The sequence below is a fragment of the Electrophorus electricus genome, chromosome 19, assembly GCF_041902795.1.
Source record: "Electrophorus electricus isolate QZ-2024a chromosome 19, ASM4190279v1, whole genome shotgun sequence".
Taxonomy (NCBI): domain Eukaryota; kingdom Metazoa; phylum Chordata; class Actinopteri; order Gymnotiformes; family Gymnotidae; genus Electrophorus; species Electrophorus electricus.
Genome location: NC_137515.1, coordinates 14,210,001 through 14,226,121, shown reverse-complemented (window position 1 = coordinate 14,226,121; position 16,121 = coordinate 14,210,001). Strand labels below are relative to the sequence as shown.

At 49.8% G+C, this 16,121-nt stretch overlaps 1 protein-coding gene across 5 annotated transcripts in view; it reads right to left on the bottom strand.

Moving 5' to 3' along the window:
- cadm2a (cell adhesion molecule 2a) overlaps window positions 1–16,121 on the bottom strand; it is a 216,308-nt gene that overhangs the window by 137,759 nt on the left and 62,428 nt on the right. The window lies entirely within an intron of this gene.

The following is a 16,121-nucleotide window of genomic DNA, read 5'->3' as shown; positions in this document are numbered from 1 at the left end:
GAAGTTGAGAGAGAGCTGATCTGAAATCACCATGCAGAGAAGCTTTAATTAAATGACTGCCATCCGGTTCATCACACCATCCTAGCACATACTGAACAAATGCTTCTCACACACACACACACACACACACACACACACACACACACACACACACACACACACACACACACACACACACGCACACAAAGTACAGAGAAACATACCCTACATGCATGTTCCTACTGATATCCTAAGAGTTAAGAAGACCCAGATAACCCCGTGACGAATCCTTCCCCCATACATAAGCAGACAAAATGTCACAGGATGAAACTTCTGGCTTCCCGGGGACTTGGCTGAAGAAGGTGTCCATTATGGGATATTGAGCAGCTAAGTCATGCCGCCTGGCATTGAGGCGTTTAAGAGCCTGGTAATGCAATAAACCCCGAGCAGGGCTCTTTAGCTGTGCTCGCCTCCGCGCCGCTCAGCTCGAGTACGGGGAATTAGCTCCGTGATGAGTGAGATTGCTTCTCTATTCAGCCTCGCTCACACCTCATCTGGTGACTTTTCACACCTGATGTTTCGGGGGACGGTAATAAATGTGCCGACCGGTTGGGGCCATCTCGAAAATGACAATCGCTCCGTCTTCTCATGGTGGCTGAATCCCCCCCCTGCAACCTACCCCCCCAACCCCCCCCCCACCTATCCACCCTCAGCCATGGATGGGTCACATTACAAATGGCGTTCAAAAGAGAGAGAGAGAGAAAAAAGATTCTCCCTCTCAACTCCCGGCAGCTCCATCAAAGGGTCGTCTGTCTTGCTTCTTTCATTTGCAAAATAGTGCACGCTGTTAAAGGAAAGAGGCAGTGCTCTTGGGTACTCTCATCTCCACGGGCTGAGGAGGTAGACTTCACCAGGAGAAGATTGGGGGTGGGGGGGTGGGGTGGGGGGGTGCTGGTTTGAGACGGGGAGCAGGTCTGATGCTGAAACGCTTCCCAGACTGTGATTAAATACGAGCGCTTTATCTGCACTTGGAAGCAGGCGGATCTTCGTTCATCAGACCCCCTTGTTCGTCTTGCGGGACTCGGGGAACGTGGACCACCCTCCCACCTGAGCTGCACGCGCCTCTTTGATTTGTCCTTCAAGATGGTGCTTGATAACCACAGACACCGCCCGCTTCTTTCTTTTGTTCCTTGTGGTTAAAGCCGAACTGTAATTGTTAGAACTTTTCAAGCCTCGCTAAGCGTCCAAAAACAAGACGGAGCTCGCTGTCGAAACAGCCCGAGGTGAAGCACAGGCTAGTGCTGCAAAACTGCAAAACAGCTAATTAGATCAATAATTGCGCTGGCGAACTTTAATGCTAATCTCGACTAGAATTACTGAGGTGGCTCAGAGGGGCTTTGCTGGCAGCCGTGTTGTTGATTCGACTCAGAGACACCATGAGGTTATCGTTGTCTCCTGATGTCTGGGGGCAGACGCATCTCTGATGGCTTCAGCAACGCAAGGTCGTGTCTGCGTGTTCTTGTGAGTGTCTGCTTAGCCCCTCAAGCATTTCATTTGCTCCCGCTTTAATGGAGCCTCTGAACATAGCTGCACCTCTGAAACAGCATCAACATCGACAGCAACAAAAAGTGCAGGAGCCAGGGCGGCCGAGGCGGAACTGCCTCTCCCAAACCTCACCTCGCCTTCACTTTTCATTTATGTGGTCTCTTACTCATTGAGCTACGCTCTACCTTCTGAGCACCTTCTGGTCTGTCCAGAGGCAGAGAAAAGCATGGGAGAGAGAGAGAGAGAGAGCGAGAGAGAGAGAGAGAGAGAAAGAAAAAGGGAGAGACTCGGAGAGGGGCAGAGAGAAAAGATTATGGCTGTGTGTGTGTATGTGTTTGTGTGTGTATGTAAGAGAGAGACAGGGAGACAGAGAACATTCTTACCCATCAATATGCAGTCCCTAAACTCTGCTGCAGTGCCCATAACCCGAGCTGTTTGAATCTCCTCCATGCCTGTCCTATGCCTTAGTGAGGAGAGGCAGATTTCAGCACAGTCCAGGAGGAGAGGGAGGTGTTCCCGCTGCCCGGGCTGCGCAGGGCAGAGGCTGGTTGAAGTGCAGTTTAGTGGCAGTTGGCTGAATGGCTCTCTGTGCAGGCGCGCTCTAATGCAAGAGCTGGAGAGTGCACATAAGGAGCTCTAATGGGCTGAGATGCAGCCAGGCCCCTGCCTCTCCTCTAACCGCTCCTCCTCTCCCTGCCTCTCCTCTAACTTCTCCTCCTCTCCCTGCCTCTCCTCTAACCGCTCCTCCTCTTCCTGCCTCTCCTCTAACCTCTCCTCCTCTCCCGGCCTCTCCTCTAACCTCTCCTCCTCTCACTGCCTCTCCCCTAACCGCTCCTCCTCTCACTGCCTCTCCCCTAACCGCTCCTCCTCTCCCTGCCTCTCCTCTAACCTCTCCTCCTCTCCCTGCCTCTCCCCTAACCCTAACCACTCCTCCTCTCCCTGCCTCTCCTCTAACCTCTCCTCCTCTCCCTGCCTCTCCTCTAACCTCTCCTCCTCTCACTGCCTCTCCCCTAACCGCTCCTCCTCTCACTGCCTCTCCCCTAACCCCTCCTCCTCTCCCTGCCTCTCCTCTAACTGCTCCTCCTTTCCCTGCCTCTCCCCTAACCCTAACCACTCCTCCTCTCCCTGCCTCTCCTCTAACCTCTCCTCCTCTCCCTGCCTCTCCTCTAACCTCTCCTCCTCTCACTGCCTCTCCCCTAACCGCTCCTCCTCTCACTGCCTCTCCCCTAACCGCTCCTCCTCTCCCTGCCTCTCCTCTAACCTCTCCTCCTCTCCCTGCCTCTCCCCTAACCCCTGCTCCTCTCCCTGCCTCTCCCCTAACCGCTCCTCCTCTCCCTGTCTCTCCTCTAACTGCTCCTCCTCTCCCTTTTCTCTCCCTTTTGCTTCTCCTTCCTGCCACGGACAGCCTCTCTTTCACGCTGTCTCCTTGTCTCTCTCTCTCTCTCAGGTTCGGCCGTGCTGTGCGCCGCCATCGTGGACAGTGTCTGTAGTTCAGCACCAGCGGGAAGTTCCAATCACTTTCAGCTCTTCCAGGGGGAGAACAAAGATTCCTGGGCCGCGGCTGCACGCTAGCAAACCGCAGCAGGAATCAAAGAGAAGCCAGTGGTGGCGGATCTGTGGAGGAACACCAGAGCTCCTCTCGCCAGTGCCGGGCTGGGCCCCCGCCTCGGAGGCCTGACTCTCCGTCCCACTGGCTGCTTCTCCCGAAGCCTCGCAGAGGCGAGGCTCGTCGGCCCATCTGCCCGCCAGTGAGTGGGCGTGGGAGAGCAGCGTGCCTGAGTGTGCGAGGCCGTGTGAGCAGGAGAGGCGTGCGTGAGTGTGTGAGGGCGTGTGCGCAGGAGAGGTGTGCGTGAGTGTGCGAGGGCGTGTGAGCAGAAGAGGCGTGCATGAGTGTGCGAGGGCGTGTGAGCAGGAGAGGCGTGCGTGAGTGTGCGAGGGCGTGTGCGCAGGAGAGGCGTGCATGAGTGTGCGAGGGCGTGTGAGCAGGAGAGGCGTGCGTGAGTGTGCGAGGGCGTGTGAGCAGAAGAGGTGTGCGTGAGTGTGCGAGGGCGTGTGAGCAGGAGAGGTGTGCATGAGTGTGCGAGGGCGTGTGAGCAGAAGAGGCGTGCATGAGTGTGCGAGGGCGTGTGAGCAGGAGAGGCGTGCGTGAGTGTGCGAGGGCGTGTGCAGCACTAATGCCAACTCTGTCACAATCCTAATAGATTTCCCCTGAGAGTTCTTTCTGTCTTTTTTTTTTGTCTCCGATGACAGTTTGAGTAGCTTGACGTGAACAGCAAGTGGGTGGGTGGGTTCCCGTAAATGGATATTAATGACGGTGATCTAGCCGGAGGCATCCGGGTATGTTTACTTTCTGAGCGCCGTTCTAACCGGAGATGTGAAGGCAAACCAGTGCCTCTTCTGTTTTCATTTCCAAGTCAGGTGCAGATTCCAGAGTGTCAAAATCATCGGCAAAATTTAAATTGTGGTGTCGGTTACGTGCGGTAAATTTAAGATGAATCAATGTAAGCATCCCGGCATGGACGTGAACGATTTTGATCTTTAACAAGTAGTTTGCGCAGTCAAACAATCTTACAGATTCACCGACGTTGACAGCAGTGGAGTCAATAATGATCAGGGCTAAACAGCACACGCATGTCAGATGTCATAAAGAATATAGAGAATATGTCATAAAAAAGAAAGCAACAGTTGTATAGTGAATGAGGTGTAATGCATGCCTAGTGATATTCTTGACTTTCTTGTGTACTTCAATTATTCGCTTTAGTCTTTCTGAATGACAGGCTTTTAATCAATCCAGACCTGCTCAGGTTTGTCGCAACTAGTAGAATCACATCTGATCGGGTTACAAAGGAACTACAGCAGTTTTAAAAAATCCGAAGCATCTTATGAACAACCATGTCATTGCAATGTTCTGTTTGGGATGGCAGCTGGTGTCTGGAGTAAAGCTGCCCCCACTAATGCCCACCTCCCACAAAGGCTCTATCGCTCCTCTCCAAGTCTATCCCGGATCCGCCACATCCCCTGTGACACTGTGGGCAGGCCGCGGACCCGGGCGCGGTCTTTAGCGTGATCCTGAGCAGACACTTCCTTCACTCGTTTTTCCGAGGGAACTTTTTCAGAGATGAGAGCAGCCGTTTGTATCCTGACAGCTCCCCGCTAAGCCGTGCTCGTCTCCCTGGACACAGTTGCCATGCCAACCAACTGGAACAGACTGACCTTGCACCTCTGTTTACATCCCCCAATTAAAAGTAAATTGGTAAGCTTTACTTGGCAGCCATGTTGGCGCGCTGAGTGAGCAAATCAGAGGCTCAGAGGAGAAGGGGGATTTTAAAAAGTTAGAAAGCATCAAAAATACTTTAAAAAGTTGAGAAATTTGTGAATATGGAATATAATCCTATTATTAGTAAATTAACGAGAAGCAGTGACAAGCATTTGAATGCTGCTAGGACAACTATCTTATGCTTCATGTGTGGATGTATGCATGGGTGTGCATTTTAACATGTGTGTGCATTTTTATATACATATACATACACACATTACATCTTATTCAGAGGGGCTTACAAAAGTGCTTTGTCATGGTCTCATAGAATACATCCTAGTATAGTACAGTAGGTCAGAGTCCAAGATACCAATTAACTAGAATACTGTTGAAATACAGGAATCAATGCTGATACATAGAAGTGCAAAATACATAAGGTCTATCTCAGACAACGATAAGTGCAATAAACAAGTTTGCTGGGTCAACATCAGTGTAATAAACAATATCCCATAATACGTACTAGTTTTAGTTAGTCAACATCGGGTCAGTGGTCATTTAAATGTCTAACCAGTGGCAGAATGTTTTATGATCTGTGTATGTGTGCAGAGGGTGTGGTCTCTTCTATGATGGTTGTATATAAAGACCTCTGGCACTGTGATTGAGAACCATAATGCTACAGTAAGTTCCACTCAAACGCATGCAATGCAAACACAGTACATTCACAAAAGTTTAGACTCCCACATGCGCTCCTAAAAACACACACACGTGCACATACACACACACACACACACACACACACACACACACACACACACACACACACACACACACACACACACACACACACAGTCCCCCTCCTTAGCCACTCTCTGGGGTAATTCATCTTAAACTTCAGGAGGTCTCACAGGCAATCATAGCAGACGGTGGTGGTGCATCCAGAAGCCCTGTCCACCGTCTCTAAATCTCTCTGTCAGGGCCACCACAGAAGCCCATCAATCTCCCTCCGCCAGCATTGAAATGGGATATCGTCACATCACCGCAGAGCCAACATAAATCAGCAGGCCGTAATGAGGGCTATGGAGAGGGGCCACAGCTTCACTCACTCAGGGCAGAAGGCGGGCCACGGACCACTGGGTTTGCATGTAAGTGTGTGTGTGTGTGTGTGTGTGTGTGTGTGTGTGTGTGTGTGTGTGTGCGTGTGTGTGTGAGAGAGAGAGAGAGAGAGACAGAGAATGAATGAGAGATTGTAGTACACTTTATATTTGTGCTTTGTGTGTGTGTGTGTGTGTGTTTGTGTGCCTTACTCACCCTTTGGCCACAAGGTTTTCACTACACACAGTTAAGCTACGCGACTGCAGTCAGAGTGCCATTACTCGGAGGCCATCTGCGTGTTTGGACGGGGCTCCTCTCCCGTCTGCCCGGGTGCTGAAACGCAGGCCAGTGGGACGCCTTAATATAATCACCCGCCATCTTTCCACCCGCAGACAAAAGCCCCATTCAAATGCCACAAGATAACCTCTCTTCCCAGGTCATCGCTTTCAGACCCCGCACCGGCCGCCCGACGAAACAGGCGAGTGGACTCCGCCTCCGGCCTCTGGAGACTGGCAGGAAATTGGCGGCCTCGCGTCCCTGACCTCATCGGGGAGCACAGTAGCGACTAAGTCCCCGGCCTGCTCCGATGGAACAGAGACGCCTCTGCATTCATCCTGACCGGATTTGGGGTTACATAGCGACAGGACTTAGCAAGCACAATTAACCCTGTGGCTGAGCCTATGATTTAATCCCAGCTCTGGCATGGATCTCGGCTCCGCGTGAATCAGAGTGCCCAGCATATCGATCTCGGAACGGCCTGGACCGTGCGGCCACGTTTCACCATGGATGGAAAAGTAGCGAGCTGGGTCACCCCGAAACGAGTTGCTGCTGCACCTCGCAAACGCCATGGGAGGAAATTAATAAAGCGCAAAAAAACCCCAAAAACATTTTAGGACAAAAACCAGGTGATTCTAAATGAACTAAATGTAAATTGTGCATCTGGACATGCAGGACATGTAAAACATGCACTACATAAGAATCATTGGGGAATCTGACCAGTAGTGTGTGCGTGCACGCGCGCGCGTGTGTGTGTGTGTGTGTGTGTGTGTGTGTGTGTGTATTCTGTTCATGTTCAACACAGAAGGTGTTGTGCCAGGTGTTTAATTTATTCCTGTGATTAAGATTTAATGTGGAGGGATTTGCAACACACCTCTCCAGCAGTGTAGAAGGGACGCCTGCAGTTCAGACAAAGCCTGCTCATCTTCCCAAACACTCGTCTGCATCCAGATACCACGTAGAGCCTCTGCGTTTATAGCATGTGTGATCCAGACAGCACACGCACACTCAGGATCTACAACACGTGTGATCCAGGCAGCGCACGCACACTCAGGATCTACAGCACACGTGATCCAGACAGCGCACGCACACTCAGGATCTACAGCATGCATGATCCAGACAGCACACACACACTCAGGATCTACAGCACATGTGTTCCAGACAGCACAACATATCCTGCATGTCCGTAACATCTTCTGATCCAGAAATCACCTGCAGACTCAGGACCCACAACACGTTCTAACCGGCTGTAACGCCCTCGGGCAGGTCCTGAACTACCACTGTATCCCCAGCATGATGCTGTCTCCAGTCCCAACCTGGCTCCAGGACAGCAGGACGGGGCATGAGGGCTAAGGATGGACTACCTTAACACACACCCACACACAAACACACATGCACACACAACACACACACCCAGGTGAACATGGTTATCTGGACAACGAGACAAAACCCTGCATAAAAACTGGTACAATATTCTACACACTATATGGCCCCAGATAATCTACATCTATTAAGATACTGCACCTAGTGAAAAATCATTGTTTCCTAGGAAACTGGATAAACAAAGACCTCAGCAGAGAGTACAAAAAGCCTGTGTAAGGAATTATCATCTGGGCCGCTTTCAAAATAAAAGTGCGCAACTCAGCTTTTTGAATCGTGCGTTTAGTGACACTGCAGAGAACGGCATGCGCAGGTAATTAAAGAAACAAATCACACTGGCTGCATATCTCATCGCTCTGAGCCTCCAGCCTTTCAGCTCAGTCAAAAATGCAAAACAGAAAAAAAGAAACTCATGAATAACTCCAAGCATGGTGTCTTCTACTGCAAAACAAATCATTCTGCCCACAATTTATTTGCTGGGCTATGTGCCACGTTCTAGAATAAATAGGTGCTGTTTATTAAGATAAATGCAGATCAGTAATGATAGATAAATATTGAAAAGGTTAGCAGGGCATAAATCTGTCGAGTGAAGGCATGCTGTAATTAGCGGCGGGGTTTTTTTTGTTGTTGGTTTTTTTTTTTGCATTCATCCTCTACATTAGACACCCGTAAGGAATAATGTTGACCCTGCAGTAAAACTACCCAAAATGAAAAGCGTGCGGTAGTGTTTAACGTGTTTCCGCCACAAACACCGGAGCAGGAGGCCTCCGCTCTATTGCTCCTGGCTGCTGCCTAAGCTCCGCCCCCTCCCGCCCCTTGCCCAGTCAGTGGTATATTGGAGCCCGGTCGATGATGGACTCGCGTGGATGGGAGGTGACCTTGGGGCCAGCTGCGTGGTCAGTCAGTTTCCTCTGGCTCTTATCCTTTAGATATGTCAGCTTGGAACTTTCTCGTCTATCCACTCCCCCCCAACTGCGCATTTTTCATCGCTCCATAGCTCTCGTTATTGTTCTGCCCTTCTCTCTCTCTCTCTCTCTCTCTCTCTCTCTCACACACAGAGCTGTCATCGCTGTGGCAGGAAAAAACACGGACCGTTTTCATTTCTGCAAGGCCAAAGAACTGCGGCGTTCGGTGGGTTTTCCGATTGAAATCGGCTGCAGGAGTCCAGCCCTGGCCTGCCCTCTCACTGGCTGAACCTGAGGCGAGGCGAGGCAGGGCAGGTGCCTCCTGCTCACCCCGAGGAGGGGGCAGGAGGCACTCTTTGAGAGGCTGGTGGCATGTCTGTGCCACATGCCTCCACTCTACTCTCTGACATAGCAGCCTGAGAGAGTCTTTCACTGCAGGGCTGGGATTTAATGAGTCGGCTCACACACACACACACACACACATACGCACGCACGCACGCACGCACACGCATGTGCGCACGCACGCACACATGTACACACTCACGCCTGATTGCCCATGCACACACACACATGCACACATGAGCACACACACGTTCACCAGCACCACTTAAATGCTCTTTATACCATTTAAGTAACAGCATGAAAAATGACCTTTTATTACTGCACAGCACAATGAAATTCTCCATTCTGATTGGTCAACTGATGCATTTGGAGGTCTGTTATTTTGAATAGCAGACAGTAGCATTTAAGTAGAATTTTCCAACTTTGTAACAGCATGAATTACCTTTTATTGTTACTCAGTGTGATGGAATACTTGATTCTGATTGGTCTTATTGGAAGGTGCTTTGAAACATTTGAAGTCCAGCCAAAAATGGAAGCTAGTTCAGGTCACAGCTGTAGGATCCCAGCATTTATATCCTTCTAATGGACTAGATTTCTTAGCAAAAGTGGATAATAAAATAAATGTAAAAAAAACAAGCGATTGATTTCTTTGTTTATTAGCCATCTATTAAGCAGAATCTACACAGTCACTGTGAATATAATCACTATATAAACACCTCCAGAGTTGTGGTGTGTTTGGGGGTTCATATATAATGGCTGTACCATGATACATGAAACATGTGGGCATGCGTTGACATATGACCTCATGACTGTGATGTAAGCTGTATGGCATATATTTTCACTTAAATGTGGGATAGCGCATTGTAAATTTGTCTGAAGTTGTTACAGCAAACTGTGTGTGTGTCCTGCCTCTTGTATGTCTGGTGGGCATTCTGAAGGTTCCAGACCATGTTGAAGAGTAGAGTGGAGACTAGAGAGGTCTCCTCTGAGAAGAACTAACAAAACCCCCAAAAATCACAGAGAGAAAGAGAGAGAGAGAGAAAGAGAGAGAGAAAGAGAGAGAGAGAGAGAGAGAGAGAGAGCAGGATGGTCCAGAGAGAAAATGAAAGAGAACAGGAAATACCTAAGGCATACATAAGATCCGTTTTTATAGAATTTTATTGAAAAGGTCATAGAAAAATATAAATTCAGTCAAAAATATAATGTATATTTAATGTATTCATATAATGGCTTATCATGGATGAAGAAAGAAGAAAAGGTAGTGCTTTAAGGATCAAGAAAAGTTATTAACCTGAAATAACAAGTAATTAACCGTCAGACCTCCAGGTCAGAGAGTTTTTACCGACACATACTGGATGCGCAGTATTCTGTTTATCCAAGAGAGGGGGAGTGTGAGAGAAGAGAGGGAGAATGATCTATCATTTGAACCTACTGATGACCCAAAACACAACAAAACTACCACCGTGTACACACACACACACACACACACACACACACACACACACACACACGCAAATAGAAACTTATATGGCTTTAAAATTCTACAGACTGATGCATATCTTTCATAAGCATTACCCAACTCAATCAAGAACCAAAGTGGGTTTTAAATTGGGTGTGCACTCCTGCCATGTTTCATGTGCTATACACCCACTCAGCCCTGCCAGCTATCGGCATTTACATACCGCAAAGCCCCAAAAGCAAGGCATGGTCAGGCTCTCGTGTAAGTCTGCGTGTGTGGGCCAGACACGGAGTCCCTCAGGCGGTGTGCGTGTGTGTGTGTGTGTGAGACATGCAGAGGAGCTGACTCAGCCTAATGTAAGTAGGCATGTGGAGAGAGGTGGAGAGAGAGAGAGAGAGAGAGAGAGACAGTCCTGCAAATGAAGAGAAGAGAGCTGTTCCTATCTGCCTGTTTATCTCTGACTATCTCTCTCTTTTTCTGTCTCTGGCTAAAGGTGTAGTGGAGAATACAAATCATCTCACACACACACACGCCACACATCACAGAGTCAACCTGTCCCACTGCTCCATGTATGCCGTCCCTTTGTAAGTGAAACCCACATATGAACAATTTATGACCACAACCACAGGATTCCCCCCCCCCCCCCGCATCAGGAAGCATATTAATTACTTTGCATAACATGGACATGTTTGGATCCCCCAAACCCCCATCAACCCCCACACAAGCACTCTCATCAGCACATGCTGACGGGGGGGTCATCTCATAAGAGGGACAGAGAGGTGGACCCAGACAGACAGACAGAGCGACAGAGCCGTAGGGCAGGAAGACAGTCGTAGCCACATCCTATGGCACGCTGCGGTTCCTCTTCTCGTGATCCCCCAGCCGTGCCCGTGAGACACACCTGGGTTGTGATGCAGCAGCAGTAAGCAAATGAAATTCTCCCCCCAGGGCAGAGATCCCGCACCAGAGCAGCACGCGTCCGGTAGACGCGCGCGCACACGGACAGCAATGTGCTCCAAACACAAAAGGGCGCTCTGGATTGTCTCCTTTTCTGCCCAGGCACCGAAGCACAACTGAAGGGTTACAGGAAAAAAAATAAAATAAAAAAACAACCCACACGGCATTGAAACGCACAGTGGGGGAGGGGTGCCAGACAGCCTTGGTTTCCCAGACCAAGCAAATAGCATTAGTCACTGCAGGACCACTGTCAGTCATATTAGCTGATCAGCTCGCGCTATGTATGTGGGGCAGTTGTCGGGGCGATAAGTGCTTTATGCTTCGTTGTGCATTCTTCTCAGAATTCCTGAAGACAAACGCTCAGATCTACAATGTTCCCCCACTCAGACCTCACACGTGCTCCATTCATAAACGCCTGCTATAGGCTCGTGTCCGGTAAACGTGGCATTAGCGGTTTGGTGCCACACACTCTGGGTTCCATCACACGTGGGGGTCACTCCAGGGTACAGACTCCTACAGAAGCCTCACGGCCACGCCAATCCTGCCAGCGATTATGCCGCGCTAACACCATGAATGCAAAATTTGCGGTTTTTAAATGTGCAGCCTCCCACTGGTAGTCAGTGATTACGCCGCCACTCAGATGAGGGGGCGTGCTCACCAAGAGGCACACGGGACCCCAGAGCCTTCCTTGCAACCCTCTCTGTCTCTCTCTCTCTCTCTCTCTCTCTCTCTCCCTCTCCCTCTCTCTCTCCCTCTCCCTCTCTGTCTCTCTCTCCCTCTCTCTCTCTCATTGTCTCTCTCTCTCCCTCTCTCTCTCTCTCTGTCTCTCTCTCTCTTTCTCTCCTTTGTCTTTCTCTCTCTCTCTCCTTGTTTCCCCCTTTTTACCTTCTTTTGCAGCTTCTCTCTTTCTGCCACTCTCTCTCCATCTCTCTCTCTCCCCTCACCTCATCCTGCAAGCGCGACACGTTTCCCTGTGCATCAACAGCCATGCCGTACCTAATCGGTATTTCACGAGATGCCCGCAAGTTGATGGCGCCGCCACTCACGGAGACAATGATTCATCCCACGCTACAACTTCCTTCAGCTGGGTCAAGGTCGGTAAACAGTGTGATTGCCAGATCACCAAGAGAAGCCCAACCCCGTGAGGAAAAAAAAACAGCTTCAAACAAACAAACAAACAAGTAAATAAATAAACGAGACCAGGCTTTTTCTACCACGGCGATGCTTAGCACCTGCGATCATACCTGACCTGGGTTAAAAACATTAACCTCTGAGTCATGCTTGTGGTGTGTGTTTGTGTTTGTATGTCGGTCTGTGCATGCATTTGCGTCTCTATCCGTGCGTGTGTGTGTGCGTGTGTGTGTTCGTGTGTGTGTGTGTTTGTGTGTGTGTGCGCGTATGCGAAAGTAATAAAGACCTTGACAGGCTCGGGTGTGTGAGAGACCAGGAGCAGGAGGGTGTGCGGCACGGGATGCAGACCAGGGCAGAGAGACACAATCTGTTCTGCTTGCCAAGTGCGAACGGCCCCTATCCTCACTGCCTGTCAACAGCGATGTTGGGCGAGCCGCACGGGCACGGTGGCCCCGCAGACGGCGCCTGACAGACGGGATGCGGGGCAGAACGGCGGGGCGCGTGGGGGGGGTTGGCGCGGCCCATCCGGACGCCGCCGGACCCGCGGGGTTCGAGTGACTGATGCCGGCCCTTCTGCTGTGGACCACGGGAAACGTCTCAATCCGCGCTGCTGTTTCTGCGCCTCTGATGTGCACCGCAGCCTCCAAACAATAGAGGCAGGCATGCCGCGGACATGCGCGCGCAGAGGCGCAGTGATAGTGGCCATCCATCATGCGGTTGTGAAAGGGGCCATGCGTGATCGGGATGGGGACGGGACAGGGCCCAGCTCGCTCAGACAACACATCAGCATTCTGGCCGGGTTGGCTGTATGGAAATCACCATGGTGATGGCATTCACTCCACTAAAGACCTGAAAGCAGGCCTCATACTGTGGAAGAGACCACGGGGCACTGATCTGCAATTCTGCACACAATTCAAATATAAACAGGACGTAAAAGTGCACACACACTCCTCCCACCCCCCAACACACACACACACACACACACACACACACACGCACGCACACACAGACAAGAGCTAGTGTGAGTAGAAAGCCATATGTCTTTCTCTTCTACTATTTTGTGCCATAGTTCAGCAGTTAGTAAAAGGAGTCTTTCTGTCTTCCTGCTCCAGTGGGAGACAAGCCATCTTTCTCCCACCATGACACATTTCTTCTCCTCTCTCCTCAGTTCAGTGCTGGGTTCACTACGATGCTGGTTGACAATATTTTAAAAAGATGTTGATTACAGGGTCACTGTAGTAAGAATGCCAAAAGCGCTTCTTTCACAGAACAAACATAAAATATTTCTTCAACCATCCAAACATTGAATACTTGGAACACAGACACACACACACACACACACACGTACGTACGCACGCACACAGACACACGATTTAACAGGACAATTGAAGGGTAGCAACATGTCATCCAAAAAACACTGTGAAATCACTTTGGGTGTGTTTGGAAGCCCCAGGTCTGCTCCCCACCCCACCTCCCCTGCACGGTGGGGCACCCTGAGCGATGCTGCTAAAACAACGCGGCGACTTCTCTGCCCATCTCAGTGGTGATCTGGCGTAGCGTTAGGAACCATCAGCCATAATGGTGATAATCACACAAGGCTGCCGGACTGTGCCCTGCTACAGAGAAAGAGAAAATGCACATGGAGTCTGACTCCATATCAAAGGGGGAAAAAAAGAAAAGCACCTGTAAGCCCCTTGCTCTGGTCCCCAACACACATCGATACTGGCGTGTGTGGACATGCACACAGCCTGCCTCGGGCCTGTACTTAGAAGCTTGCTGATCGATTGCAGTCAAGGGCTAAACAAACCCACAAACCACACGCATGAGCATTATAGACACTGTCTGTAAAACCAGGACATGACTTTCCACCTTAGTGCACGCGCGCACACACACATGCGCACACACACACGCGCACACACACACACACACACACGCACGCACACGCACGCACACACGAGAGAGTCTGGGTTTTTTTTGGGGGGGGGGTTTTCGAAAAATTCTCTGGGATATTTAACCTAAATAAATACACAAAGACTGTTCAAAACGATCCATGTTCTGTAAAAAATATTCAGCCCAAGCAAGATCTCTGCACTGTCCTCCCAGCAGACGATGGACTCTGTGTGACTGCTCGGCCCTGTGTCCTTTCTCCACTCCGCTGCTGTTTGCTTTCCCACCATTTCAGCCCACTAATGGAAACTAATCAAATCCTTCATCTGTCTGATTAGCATTAATGCGTCCCACATTCTGGCCATTAGCTCATTATGGTCATCTATTCTCTTTCACCGTGACTTAGAGACCCCGTCAGTGACCCAAAATATATTGCTCTGCTATCCAGTCGCACGGACCACGCACCTAGACAGGCTGAATGGGGGATATGGCATATGTCTGTGATGTAGAAACAACGCTCCAGCTGCCCTGGAGGGCAAGTGCTTCCCATGCCTTGCAGATTAAGGAGAAGCATCTGGAGGGACCTGCGTGGTTTCCAAGGAGAAGTGCTGACGTTCCAACACCATAGAACGACCGTAAAATTTTCGGCCCGGACAGGGTGCCACAGAAGGAGGTTTTTCTAGCATGACCTTGCATGGCTGAATGGACTGGTAAAGATCGGCGTGTGACCTCTGCAGACTATTCAACGGAGAACAGTGCTTTCATGCAAATGTCACAACACTTTCATATCGTCCTTTGGCATGTCACATGTTGTGTGTGTAATGGCATCATGTTTTGTGAATGCATGATCTATTCATTTTCCTGAACTGTATTTGAAAAATACAACCTGTACCATGTTTTGTCTGGAATGAATTGGGAATTCATGCCTGAAACAAGCTGATGTTCAAAGTTGTTTGACATCGAAGAATCGGGGGGTTGGGGGGGGGTATCTCCACACTGCTGCTGGAAGGAGACCTGACCAGTGTGGAGAACTGGATGGGACCTGCTGCTCTCTGATCAGTACTTTCAGGACTCAAACTTGGAAGCACTGTTGGGATTCCATCAACAGAACCAGAACCTTCAGTTTCTGCTTTCCAGCTGATCCCACTTCAAACTCAGCTGAATAAGTTCTCATCAAAGATAGCATGCTAAATGCAAGAACATTACATGGCGTTTAGCTGACGCTTTTATCCAAAGCAACTTTGCATGACTGCGTACAGCTTGAGCAATTTAGGGTTAAGGGAATAAGTATATGTGGGCGTTTTTCTGCAATTCCCAGAACATCAGCTAGGCGCCGGAAGCTTCCGGCCTCTTGGGCCTTTCAGTCTAACTCAGAGACACTGAACACAAACATAAGCTTGCCATGCTTTTCCTCTGCAGTGTTGGCATGTGTTTGGTCTTGATATTGTGTCAAGACCACAGAAAAAGGGAAAGTTCTGCATTTCTGTCTGTTAATCCAGTCCTGCCCGATTTCATGTGGATTCTGTTGGTGCGGGCTGGTGTTTTGTTTTCTTTATACATTTGACATTATTCTTGTCTTCTGTGACGGGTCAGAAGCGGGCAGAGGTTTGCGGACGCAAACAGGCGTGGCTTTGCTGATTACAGGGCACATAGTGAAAGTCCCGACCAGAATTAGAGCAACACCAGAAGTGTAATGGGGCAAAGCCAAAAACCACAGCATAGACAGACGCTGGCAGAAACATACATGGGCTACCGCTCAGTATGCAGAGGACTGAACCATGGCAATACTTCACAAAGAACGCTCGGTTAAGAAGGGGCTTATATACGAAAATGGATAACGTGGTGATAATCAGAAATCTGGAGACGATGTTCTCCACCCATCCAGACTGGGGTTGATGGGAAATGGAGTTCT